This window comes from Aedes albopictus, chromosome 2 (assembly GCF_035046485.1).
Source record: "Aedes albopictus strain Foshan chromosome 2, AalbF5, whole genome shotgun sequence".
Classification (NCBI taxonomy): domain Eukaryota; kingdom Metazoa; phylum Arthropoda; class Insecta; order Diptera; family Culicidae; genus Aedes; species Aedes albopictus.
In genome coordinates, this window is record NC_085137.1 from 159,741,599 (window position 1) to 159,753,153 (window position 11,555).

Sequence of the window (11,555 nt, forward strand, 5' to 3'; positions counted from 1 at the left end):
AATGTGCCCACTCTGGACTTCTTTTCCGTAAGAACAAGTCTACTCTTCTTGGTGGTTAAACATAAAGTCATTTATTTCAGTTTCATTACAAACGTTGAAGGTTCTTAAATCTAGTACTTTATTAAGCTAATGGTTTTGGTGGGAGAAGTTTAGATACAACCATTTACCGATCGTCCAATCACAGGAAAGTAGAAATGACAAAACAACTACCAATATGTGCGCGCGAACACGGCACTGGTATGTTCTAGCTGTGCGCCGATGGCTTAAGCCAAAGATAGGGAGAAAGAACAGAATTGCAAAGCGCACTGGGAGTTCTATGAAATTTGACGCCATGAGACCGTTTCTAGAATGGTGCAACATGGTATCGATTATTGAGTCGACACTTCAATGCATGGGAATCACAAGTGTTCTATGTGGGTTGCAACACTTGTGTGGTATAGAAATGTTTTAGCAATTAGCTGTGAAATGACATTATCCGTAGAGGATATTGCCTTGAGTGGAAATATGCATATGCGCATCCAACTTATGCATGGGAACGTTTACAGAATGGTCAACTCATGTTTCAAGTGGAAAACAGTTTCTTTGGAAATGTTGAAACTGATAATTTATGGTTTTTGGGAAAATATGTTTGAAATGTTCATTTTGTTAATTTATGATCTATATATATAAAAATGAGTTTGAAGTCCCTTTGAGGCAACAAAACTTACGAATGGCTGAACCGATCAGGATGATCCTTGCATGATTAGATTCGTATTCATGGTGACTGTGTTTATATGTAAAAAAAGTTACAAAAATGAACTAAAAAAGTAAGAAAATTTACAAAATCCTGACTTTTATGACCTGGGAAGAAAACCAACCCGATTGAAATGAAACCAATCTAAGAGTGCGGTGCTGTTCTGAGCCCTACAGTTGTCAAACCAGCACAGCTTGGCAAGACAAAGTTTGCCGGGACAGCTAGTATTTTATAAAACTGGTTACATTACATCACCCCCCTTTCGGTGAATGATGTAACATAGTGGAATCATTCAAATTTTGTCAACATGTTTTGTATAAATTCATAAAAAAAGGATTGCTCTAAACTTCTTTACAATATATTTTTTTTTATAATCTTTATCGTTATACAGTTATACATACTTGGTTTTTTTTTTTTATTAAATGGTTTGTTATATGTTAAAAACTATAAGCTCTATATTTTTTTTGTTTTTTTTTGTATATGTTTTAAAATGAATGTATTTTATTTTCTTAAACTTTAATAAGTCTGTTTTTATGTACTTTGAATGATTGTTTTGATAATTGATGGGTTATTTCACAATTTGGTTCTTCTATTTTTGTTACTGTATATAGACCATTGTAAAAGGAATCTAATTTGTGTCTATTGTTTACTTGTAAGTATACGGTGTCTTCTAATTTGAGTTTGATAGGGTTTGCTGCTTTATCCAGAGTTTCTTTTCGTAGTATTTTCTGTTTTATTAATTCTTGTTTTGCATGTTCATGTGATTTTTGAAGTCTATATTTCAGTTCATGACTATATAGTTCAAAATTATATATCGGGTCGATTTTTCCTGTTTGTAAGCATGGTAAGTTTGGTGTAATTGGTTTAACTCCAAACACTAATTCGTATGGCGTATAACCATGGTCAGTGTGTGGTGTAGAGTTGTAATTGAAAGCGTAGAATTGAAGCCAATCATCCCAGTTCGTGTGTTGATCGTTGGCGAATGATCTCAGATACTCGTTAAGGCATCTGTGATTTCTCTCCAGCGATCCCATTGACTGAGGATGATATGCTGTTGCGAAAGTTTGTTTTATTTGTAGTAATTTGCAAATCTGATCAAGTACTTCGTTCTTGTACTCAGTTCCTTGATCCGATTTTAGCTCTAAAACCTTTTTTTGTGAAATTTTGTTTAAAAATTGTTTTTTCAGCAACGAAAAACATTCTCCACGACGAAAAAAAATCAGGAGATACCTTGATACAGTAACATGTGTACGAAAACCGATTTTGAAAATATTGCTTCGTTATTTCATTTAAAATAAAAAACCAAAAATGTCAAAAAAATTGGAACCAGTTTCGCCTTAAGCAACCGTTCCAAACAAGCCGTTTTCATATTAAAATCAACTTAATTTTCGAAAAATAACGTTATTGAGTAGCTGGTGTCAACAAATAATCGCGCATTAACAAAAAAAAGTTAAAGCTCATGTTTAAGTCCTTCTTTTTATTAAACGGCTACATTGGAGGACCTACTGAAGTGACCGGTGGAATAGCCAGTAGACAGTAAATCCACAATGCTTTTACCCGCATGCGGCCGTATTCATACGCGCGAGATAGCCGCCTAGAGAAACAGATCTGTAATAAAATGTTACATCCTAGTGCTCTTTGCTTATTCTTGAAAAAAGGTCACCTCATGACGGAGTGATATGATTACTGCTAAGACTGCTCTGCTCATGGTAATTGCAGTGAAACTGGTTGCCAAAGTTGTGTCTTTTTTTAAGTAAATTTTAAGTAAGACATGTGACGCTGGGATGAAATCATTTCTGTAAGTTAATGTAGTCCCAAAAAAAATTGCTTATTCGTTCCAGAGATTTTTTTTCAAGTTATGATTTCATCCGAGATTCCTACAGAGATTCTTTGCTTCAATATCACTGGGAATCATGCTACAATTAGCAATCCATTTCATCTAGGACTTCTCTTGGAATTGAAGGAGCACATCCCAGGAATTTCATCTATAATCCTGATAGGGATTTTTTCAGAGATTTCAATAGCAAATCCACCAATGATTCTTCTATGAGTTACACCAGGGATTCATCCGGGAACTCCTCCAGAGGTTTCTTCCACGGGTTCCTCCAGAACGTTTATTTGGAATTTTACCAAGGATTTCTCAAGTGATTTCAGTTTTCTCCAGGATGCTCTTGGGATCCTTCAATACAGATTCCTTCAAAATAAAAAAAAAATACATTGATTCCTCTTGTACAATCTTCAAGAATTCTTTTAGCAGTTTTGCTTGTTGTTATTATTGTTGTTATTATTGTTGCTTGTTGTTATTAGCGTCCTCTTCTGTTATTGGCGTAACCGCTCCCAGTATTGAGTGTGTATCATGGACATGCAGCATGCGATGATTTCGACTAAAACACTTGGGAAATTAAAACGGAAAGTTAGCGAAAAGGGAGCCAGTTCAGGCAGTATGAATTAAAACATACTTAGCAATCAGTTGTTGGTTCATTTACATGCGTTGACAGCTAATGAAAGCTAGGTGTTATGATTCATGCTGTGCTAACCAGTTCCGTTTTTAGTGTCGTCTACAGTCTTTTGTAGACCACAATCACTTCAACAATTACCTTCAACACGTACTTTTGATAACCCCGCTATGCTAGCGAGTGACGCCAGAGGATACGTATTTGGAGAGATCAACATGGTTCATGTTTCATCTTGTGGTTAAAATTTGACTTTTCTTCATTTTTACCAACATTTTCCCCAACGGTAACTTATACAAATCATCATGCGGACCGTGAAGACATAAAAATTTGCACTCATGTTTTGCATGTTGGTGATTTCTAAAACCCCTCCTCCCCCCGTCGACTTTTGATCACACAAACACTTGATTTTTTTTTAATTAAGCGAATACTTTGGCTAGTCTCCTGTCCCTCCCCTCTTATCTAGAAGTTTACGTGCTTTATGAACGCCCCTCTCCCACGGTTATTTTGAAACGCTAAGAAGGACCGAAATGTTCCGTAAGTGTAGAATTAGCCTAAGTTAAAATACACGTAAATAAAAATTCAAAAAAAAAAACAAATGTTCCCGAGTTGATGCGACAAATTCTTATTTTCCTAAAACAACTCTAGTACGTACTATCGACAGCGACCTTCAGCACTACAAATGTTGCTTAATATAAAAATTTAATTCGGAAGCTGTTTTTGACCCAACTGAAAAACTTACAATATTTTAACCCAGCCGCCCTTCGGAGGCCTAAAATACGTCATGGCGATGTGTTTATTAAATATATAAAAACAACCCATTCTTAATCGAAGTGGACCAGAAAAAAAAAGAATTTATCATCACCGGTGAATCACGCCATCAACAACTGTGACGACAGCAACTGCAAATGTGGCATTGAGCCGTTAGAACATTTCTCAGCTTACCCAGCTTGACCGCAGTGCAAAACCGAAACGAGTGCGAAGCTGCAAACACCGATGTTTTCAGCGCGGCTGTGAGCGCCGCTGCGAGCGCGGTGCAAAACATGAGCATTGAGCTTGAGCTCGAGTGCATGTTCATCCCGACGTGTGCATGCATGAACTCGAAGCTAATGTTCATTGGAGAGTGTGAGCACGGCTACACATCCGCGCGGGGCTGCACCTTGAAGACTGCTTTCAGGAATTCCTCCAAGAATTCGTATTGGAGTTTTTCCACGATTTTATCTAGGGATTCCTCCAGGAATTTTCCCAGGAATTTCTCCAGGGATTCCTTCTGAAATCCCATCATGGATTCCTCCACGACTTCCTCCAAAGATTCATCCAAGAATTTTTCTAGGTATTTCTGCTGGAATTTCTCGAGGGCATCCTCCAAGAAGGCTCCAGAAATTCTTCTAGGAAGGCATTCCTCTAGGAATTCGTCCAAGAGTTTTAAGAATTTCTCCAGAGTTTTCTCCCTGAATTCCTGTACGGGGTTTCTGTAGAAGTACATTCAGGGATTTATTTAGGAATTCTTTCAGAGTTTCCTTCAGGAATTCATCTTGAAATTTCACCACGAAATTCTTCAGGAATCCCTCCAGGGATTCATCAAAGACCTCCTTTAAGGATTTCTCCAGCAATTTCATCCAGCAATTCATTCAGGAACCCATTAGGAACTCCCCTTAGAATTCATCCAGAAATTGCTTCAGGAATTCCTCAAGAAATTTTCGATGAAATCTTCAAGGGATTCCTTCAGAAATTCCTCCCGGCATTCCTCCTGGAATTCTCCCAAGAGATCTACTAGAACTCCTCTAGGCATTTCTATAGGAATGCCTCTAGGTATTCTTGCAGAGATTTTTCTAAGAATTTACTCAATGATTCCGCTTGAATTCTACCCCAGATTTCATCATCATTTACTTCAGGGATTCATCAAAGAGTTCCTCTAGGAATTTCTGCATCCAATCTTTCAGGAACTCGTTCAGGCCTTCCTCCAGAATTTCATCCAGAAATGCTTCCATTAGCTCGTTTAAGAATTTCTACAGGAACTCCTCCAGACATTTCTCAATGAATTCTTTCAGAAATTTCTCCAGCGGTTGCTTCAGAGATTTCTTCCGGTATTTCTTCAGGGATCCGTCCCATATTTTTCTTGGGATTTCTCTCAGAATTTTTCTAGGGATTTCTCTAGCAAATTGTCCAGGGATTTCTTCAGGAATCCTTACATGTATTCTACTACGTATTCCTTCAAAAATTGATCCAGAGATTTATCCAAGAATTCTTTCATGGATTCCTGCAATTTCACCAAGGATTCCTTCAAAAATTCCTCCAAAGATTCCCCCAGGAATTTGTCTAGGAATATCTCCAGTATTAAATTCAGACAGTCCTCCAGTGGTTCATCCGTGAAAGGCTCCAGAGATTTCTCTAGGAACTCCTCCAGAAATTCCTTCATGCAGGAATCACTCCTGGGATATCTCCAGGAATTTCTCCAGCGATTCGTCTAGGAATTAAACGACATAGGACAATTACACCGTCTTCGGCCAGAGGCTGCACAGACTGAACATTACTAACATTAGATAACGGACAACACATATAACACCCAGTGGCCCAGTGGAGAATTTTCCGTGAGACGAAAAGTTTTCCTCGACTGGAGTGGGAATCGAACCCACACTCCGAGGCTTATGAGACACCTAAACGACTGACGCCGCTAACCGCTCGGCCACGAAGCCCACAATTCCTGTAGTTTTTTTAATTACTTCAAGGATTTCTCAGATAACTCAACAGTGATGCATCATACATGAGGCAGGAAAATCTCCAAGAAGTCATCCAAAAATAGTTTCCCAATTTTCCCCACGAGATTTCAGGAGTTTTACCACGTATGTAGTCAGGAATCCATTCAGAGTGTGTGGTGGGATTTCGTCCGGGTGCCGGTGTCGCGCGCTTTTGCTTCGGTCGTTCGATTATTTTTCTGTTTTCTTTTCTATTTGGAAGTGAGCATTTTGACGGCGGCGGACCATCAGCGTGCATCAGTGTGTGGTGGGATTTCGTCCGGCTGCTGGTGTCGCGCGTGTTTGCTTCGGTGGTTCGTTTTTTTTTTCTTTTTATTTCCTATTCGGAAGTGAGCATTTCGGAGTTTCGTAAAGCCTCCTGGTCGACGCGCGTGTGGTCGTTCTTTTTTTCCGCATTTTATCATTATGTGCCGGTGGTCCCTTCGCGGAGCACCAAATCGAAGTCGCGATTTTAAAGCAAAGCATTCACGTAGATTCAAATGTGAGGGTACATTACATATACAGATAGTGTATGGCACGAGTGTGTTAGAGCCGAAATTAGTTCCAGTAAAAGTGTGTCGGTCGTGCGGTTGCCAAAGATCGGAGTTGTGCGGTAGCTTTGCAGCTAATCATCCACATTAGTACGCGCTTGCTTTTGTGATTTGTTCGTCGTGATACACAGACAACCAGCGATGGAGACGCATAAATGGGTGAGCTCGTTTCATGCTATTATTTTATTGTGAATATTCGTTGTAAAATTACATGACTGTCTACGTAGACTTTTCGTATTCTCCAAAGAATACTTTGTATAGTCCGTCACTTCAAGTAACGGCGCTGACTCTTTTTTTTCAGGCTAGATTAAGTTTCGAGAAGAAACATTGATCGATCATCTGACGTGAATGATCCATTGTTTGCTTTCCGCGTAAAGTGAACAATAGTGCGAAAGTCTTCACGGCATGATTCAAAAACAAAAAGTTATATGATCAAAGTGAATCATGATCCTACGATACATGCCTTAGTAAATATAACTCTAAGTGTCGCGTTCAGTTCATCCATGTGTGGATTGAACTAAAGACCTCTACTTCATATTGTGGTGGAGACGCGCGACAAGATTTTCTTTTTGGACTGTTTCAGTAAGGAAAAATGGTCGTGAGTGTGTGTAGTGACGGCTCGGCAGCTGGAGGCCGGATTTGCGCGCGCGTTGCCTTCGGTACCCCGATTTTTTTTTCTTCGTTTCGCATTTTTAGTTCGATAGATGGCAGGCGGTTATCCGGTGAGTTTGTTCCTTGTTATTCTTTTTCTATGGATTCTACATCAATTATTGTATTAATTCAGTTTTATACCATATATTTATGGTATCCTCTTTTCAAATATTTTTTCATTGACTTTGTATAGTTCGTCACCATGAATGTCGACTTGGATTTTTGTTCCATTTTGTCACTGTTCGGGATGGCATTTTACAAATTATCTCTTCTTTTTATTGAATTTCATTTTTTTTGTGCAATCTCTTAACGACATACTGTTGTTCTGTGTATCTGTCCATGTATATTTGTTGTATGTATTTTTATGAATAAATATTGAGCGATCACCTTACGTGGGTGGTCGATTGTTTGCTTTCCGCGTGAAGCGAGCAATAGCGCATCAGATTGCATGTTTTGTCACGTCTTTTGTTGTAAATCTTGAGTGTCCACCTGATGCGGGTGGCTGATTGTTTGCTTTCCGCGCGGAGTGAGCAATAGCGCTTAACCTTTCAGCGCGCGCTCTGTTGTAAAAAGTACAACACCACCAAAAAACCTCGCTTTTCGTATACAGCACGAGCGCGGTGCAGTTTCGGTTGCATGATGGCGCGCGTCCCGGAAGGTTAAGTTTGTATATGTTGTCGCGTCTTTAATAGTAAATCTTAAACGATCACCTGACGTGGATGGTCGATTGTTTGCTTTCCGCGTGAAGCGAACAACATCACTGCAGTCTGCACGGCATACTGCAACTTCAAAAGGTCATATTACTTATCAAAGTGAATCCTGACCCAACGATACCTGCCCTACTAACAATCACTCCTTCCTGCAGCCTTTGGTGGAGACGTGCGGTAAACGCCAACTTTCACATAACAAAGGTTGCTATTAACATTCCTTCACTCTTCCAACCTGACTGCAAGGACGTGGCCGGCGCCGTTATTGTACTGTTAAAGAGAGCCTCTGAAGCGTGCACAGTGAGAATGTTGACCACTCCCAGTCAATTATTCAGTTGATTCATTGTGCAACTGTCATTGGTTCGAGTCAATCACGGAGTAGCAACCATAGATATGTGCAGTCAGTCTAAGCTAAGCTAAGCTAAGGATGTAGTCAGGAAACTATTCATGAACTTCTTCAAGAAAACCCCCTGCAACTCTTGCAAAGGAATTCCCTCAGAAATTCGTCATGCGATTCTTTCAGGAAGATATCCTGAGATTCTTTTGTTTTTCCAAAAACCCTTCCAGAAGTTATTCATGAATTTCTTCAAGGAACTACTCCAGAGATTCCTCTGTGAGGATTTGAGGGTGATCCTTTAAAAAGTCCTTCAGGGATACTTAAAAAAGTCAAGGGATTCCTTCAGAAATTTCCCCGGGAATGCCTCGAGGGTTTCCTCCAATAATTGTTATAGGACTTATCCTAGGATTCCTTCAGGAATTCCATCAAAGAATCAAAAATACAACAGCGTGACTGCTGAAGAGTAAAATAATGCTTTCAAAATATTATATTATAATATTCAATTTCATCATGTGGTGTTCAGTAGTAAAAACTAGCAGGTATAAATTGGCTAAGGGTGCTCGTCCCTCCCCTGACCGAAATGCTGGCTACGCTCTTGACCCCATTGATCACGTTTGTGGATCTTAAGGCCTAGATTCCCGAGAGTTCTTGGAGAACCTAGAACATCTTTGGAAATCAAGAGTCTAGAGAACTATCACCCATCAACCTGTAGGATGTTGCATCGCATCAGTATTCTGCCGTTCTTCGACAATGACAATTTAGGCATATTTTTTATTATTATTAAGGACAAGGTATTTGGAGTACATTGCTCAAAATTTCTAGAGCACCGTTTTTTAGAACCGTTGAACGGATTTGGATGAAAATGCATCACGCTGTTGACAACCACTGAACAATTAACGTGATGCTTTTTCATCCAAATCCGTTCAACGGTTCTAAAAAACGGTGCTCTAGAAATTTTGAGCTATGTACTCCAAATACCTTGTCCTTAATGAAACTATTCATCATTCTCTAAGCTTTGTTCCATAGATGCTAGATTACCACTAGATCTTGCGTCCCAATATAGCAAGCATACCACAGTGCTATTATTTCGGCAGGTATATACCAAAAGACGTTGAAATTTGGAATGGCGCTTACGGCAGTATTGTAATAACAACCCATTGATTACTCTTGTCGATCTTATATACAGGGGGTGGCCAAAATGTTTGGGATAGGCAACTTTTTTTCTCAATTGGATGTGCAAAAATTCAACATGCTGTAAATTTCCATAGAGTACATCAAAAAATCTCAAATGTTGAAGAAGTTCTAATGTATCTGATTAAAGGTAACTTGAGAACAGAAGTGGAAAATCTTTGGACATCAACACTAACAAATGTTGACATTGACGTAAAAAAAAATCATTTTTTCGAGAAAAATCCAAAAAGTGTCAATACATGATAACTTTTTTCAACGTTCAAAAAGTATCTATGTTTTCATAGTTTGTGAAGCATTTGTATATTGTTAGTGTACGTTCAAAATTTCATTCAATTCGGTTCAGTGGTTTCCGAGATATGACAGCTAAAAATGAGTTGTTTAAAAAATAGTGTTTTACCCGAACGGTTCTAACTTTGCGAAAGATTATTCAATCGAGCCCAAATTTGTACCAATGATGCACATATAATAGGTTGACAAAAAGTCAAAATTTGAGATTTTTTTATGCACTCTATGAAAAGTTATAGCATGTTGATTTTTTTTTATGAGAGAAAAAAAGAGTTGCCTATCCCAAACATTTTAGCCATATCTTGTATATATGGTAGAGTTTTTGGATGATTTAGAATCTTTGGAAATCTCTACTGTACAAAACTATCTTCTATGGATCTGTAGGATGTTGCATTGCGTCAATAATGTAATAACAACCTGATCTCGCTTGTAAATCTTAAAGCCTACGTTCACGAGAATTCTCGGAGGACCTTGAGCATTGTTGGCAATCTGCACTCAACAGGAATATATTCCATGTATCTGCTGCATCGTACTTATCAGTAGTATGTATAATAACAACCCGTTGAATTCGCTTGTAGATCTTAAGGCCTATATTCACGAGAGTTTATGGATGACCTAGGACATCTTTGGATATCATTACCTGGAGGATGTTACAATGTAATTCCAACATATTAACTTTGGCGATAAGAACACTAGGTTGCTATTCAAAATAGAACTATAATTTTTACAACCCAATCAATTTTTATAATTTGATATAAGAACTAAAACCTTTCAACCAATATTCTTACAGATTTCTGAATGCTGCATTATCACCGGCATTTAAAATCGTATGCGTACCGAGATTCTAATGTGTGTGATATGATACACCCTGTTGTAGTAGTATGCAACATCCAATACAACGAAAAGTTGTTTTCATTCCAGCACTCAACACATGTATCTCGTCCGTTAAAGGTACCTTCACATGGATGGAATCGAGGAGACCGATCACCCAATGATAATTGCGAAAGATTGATGTGAGCGCGCCTCCGTTAGACTGGCACAGCTTAACATTAGATTTGAATTGGTAGAAGGGTCAAGCGGAACAGTTCGCTTTGGTTGCATAACTTGCAGGCGTTATATACACTGTGCTGTGGAAGTTGGAAAAAAGGGAAACGACTTTTTTCTGTTCGTTCCTGGTTCTAGCGATGGCTATGAACATATGAATATACATGAGTTGTATATGTAGAGAAGAGAGAAAGGGAAAGTAGATAGAAAGATACAAAGTAGGAGAAAAGGGACGGGCCAGGGATTGAACCCATGATCGTCTGCATACAAATCAGAAACTGTAGTCACTACAGCCCGTCATATTCAGGCCAAACATGTCTAAAGGTCCTATCTGCAGAAGAGAGGCTCTCTTTGGTTTCCCTCTCTTTCGTTAATATCTCAGTTGTTTATTTGTATTATGATTGTCTCCTTGCATTGAACGATGGTCAAAACAATCTTCTTTTGATTTGTACTGCAAAAATAGTTGAAAAGTGTACCATTACATTGCAATAATTGAAAGAGAATGTGAACAAAGAGAGCCTCTCAAATGCAGATAGGACCTATTGAAATGTTTGACCTGATAATATGTCAACACGATTGAAATTTTCTGTGTAAAAAGTGTGACTTCTACCGCTAGGAGTCGCGACCAACAGCATGAAATTTTCATCAGTTTCTGATCCGATTATCTCTGCTTTAAAAAAAATGATTTTTATTCTGAGGCTCGCGGCTTAGACGAAACATCTCAAATCGGCCCGCTCAAAATTATCACCGTATAGCTTCTGAAAGTTCAAAACAATAGATTCATAGGGTAAAACTTAGCGTTTTTCAAGTATTCACCATTTGGACCAGCCTAATCTTCAGATGATGTAGGGAGCCGCTGTAGAGAGTG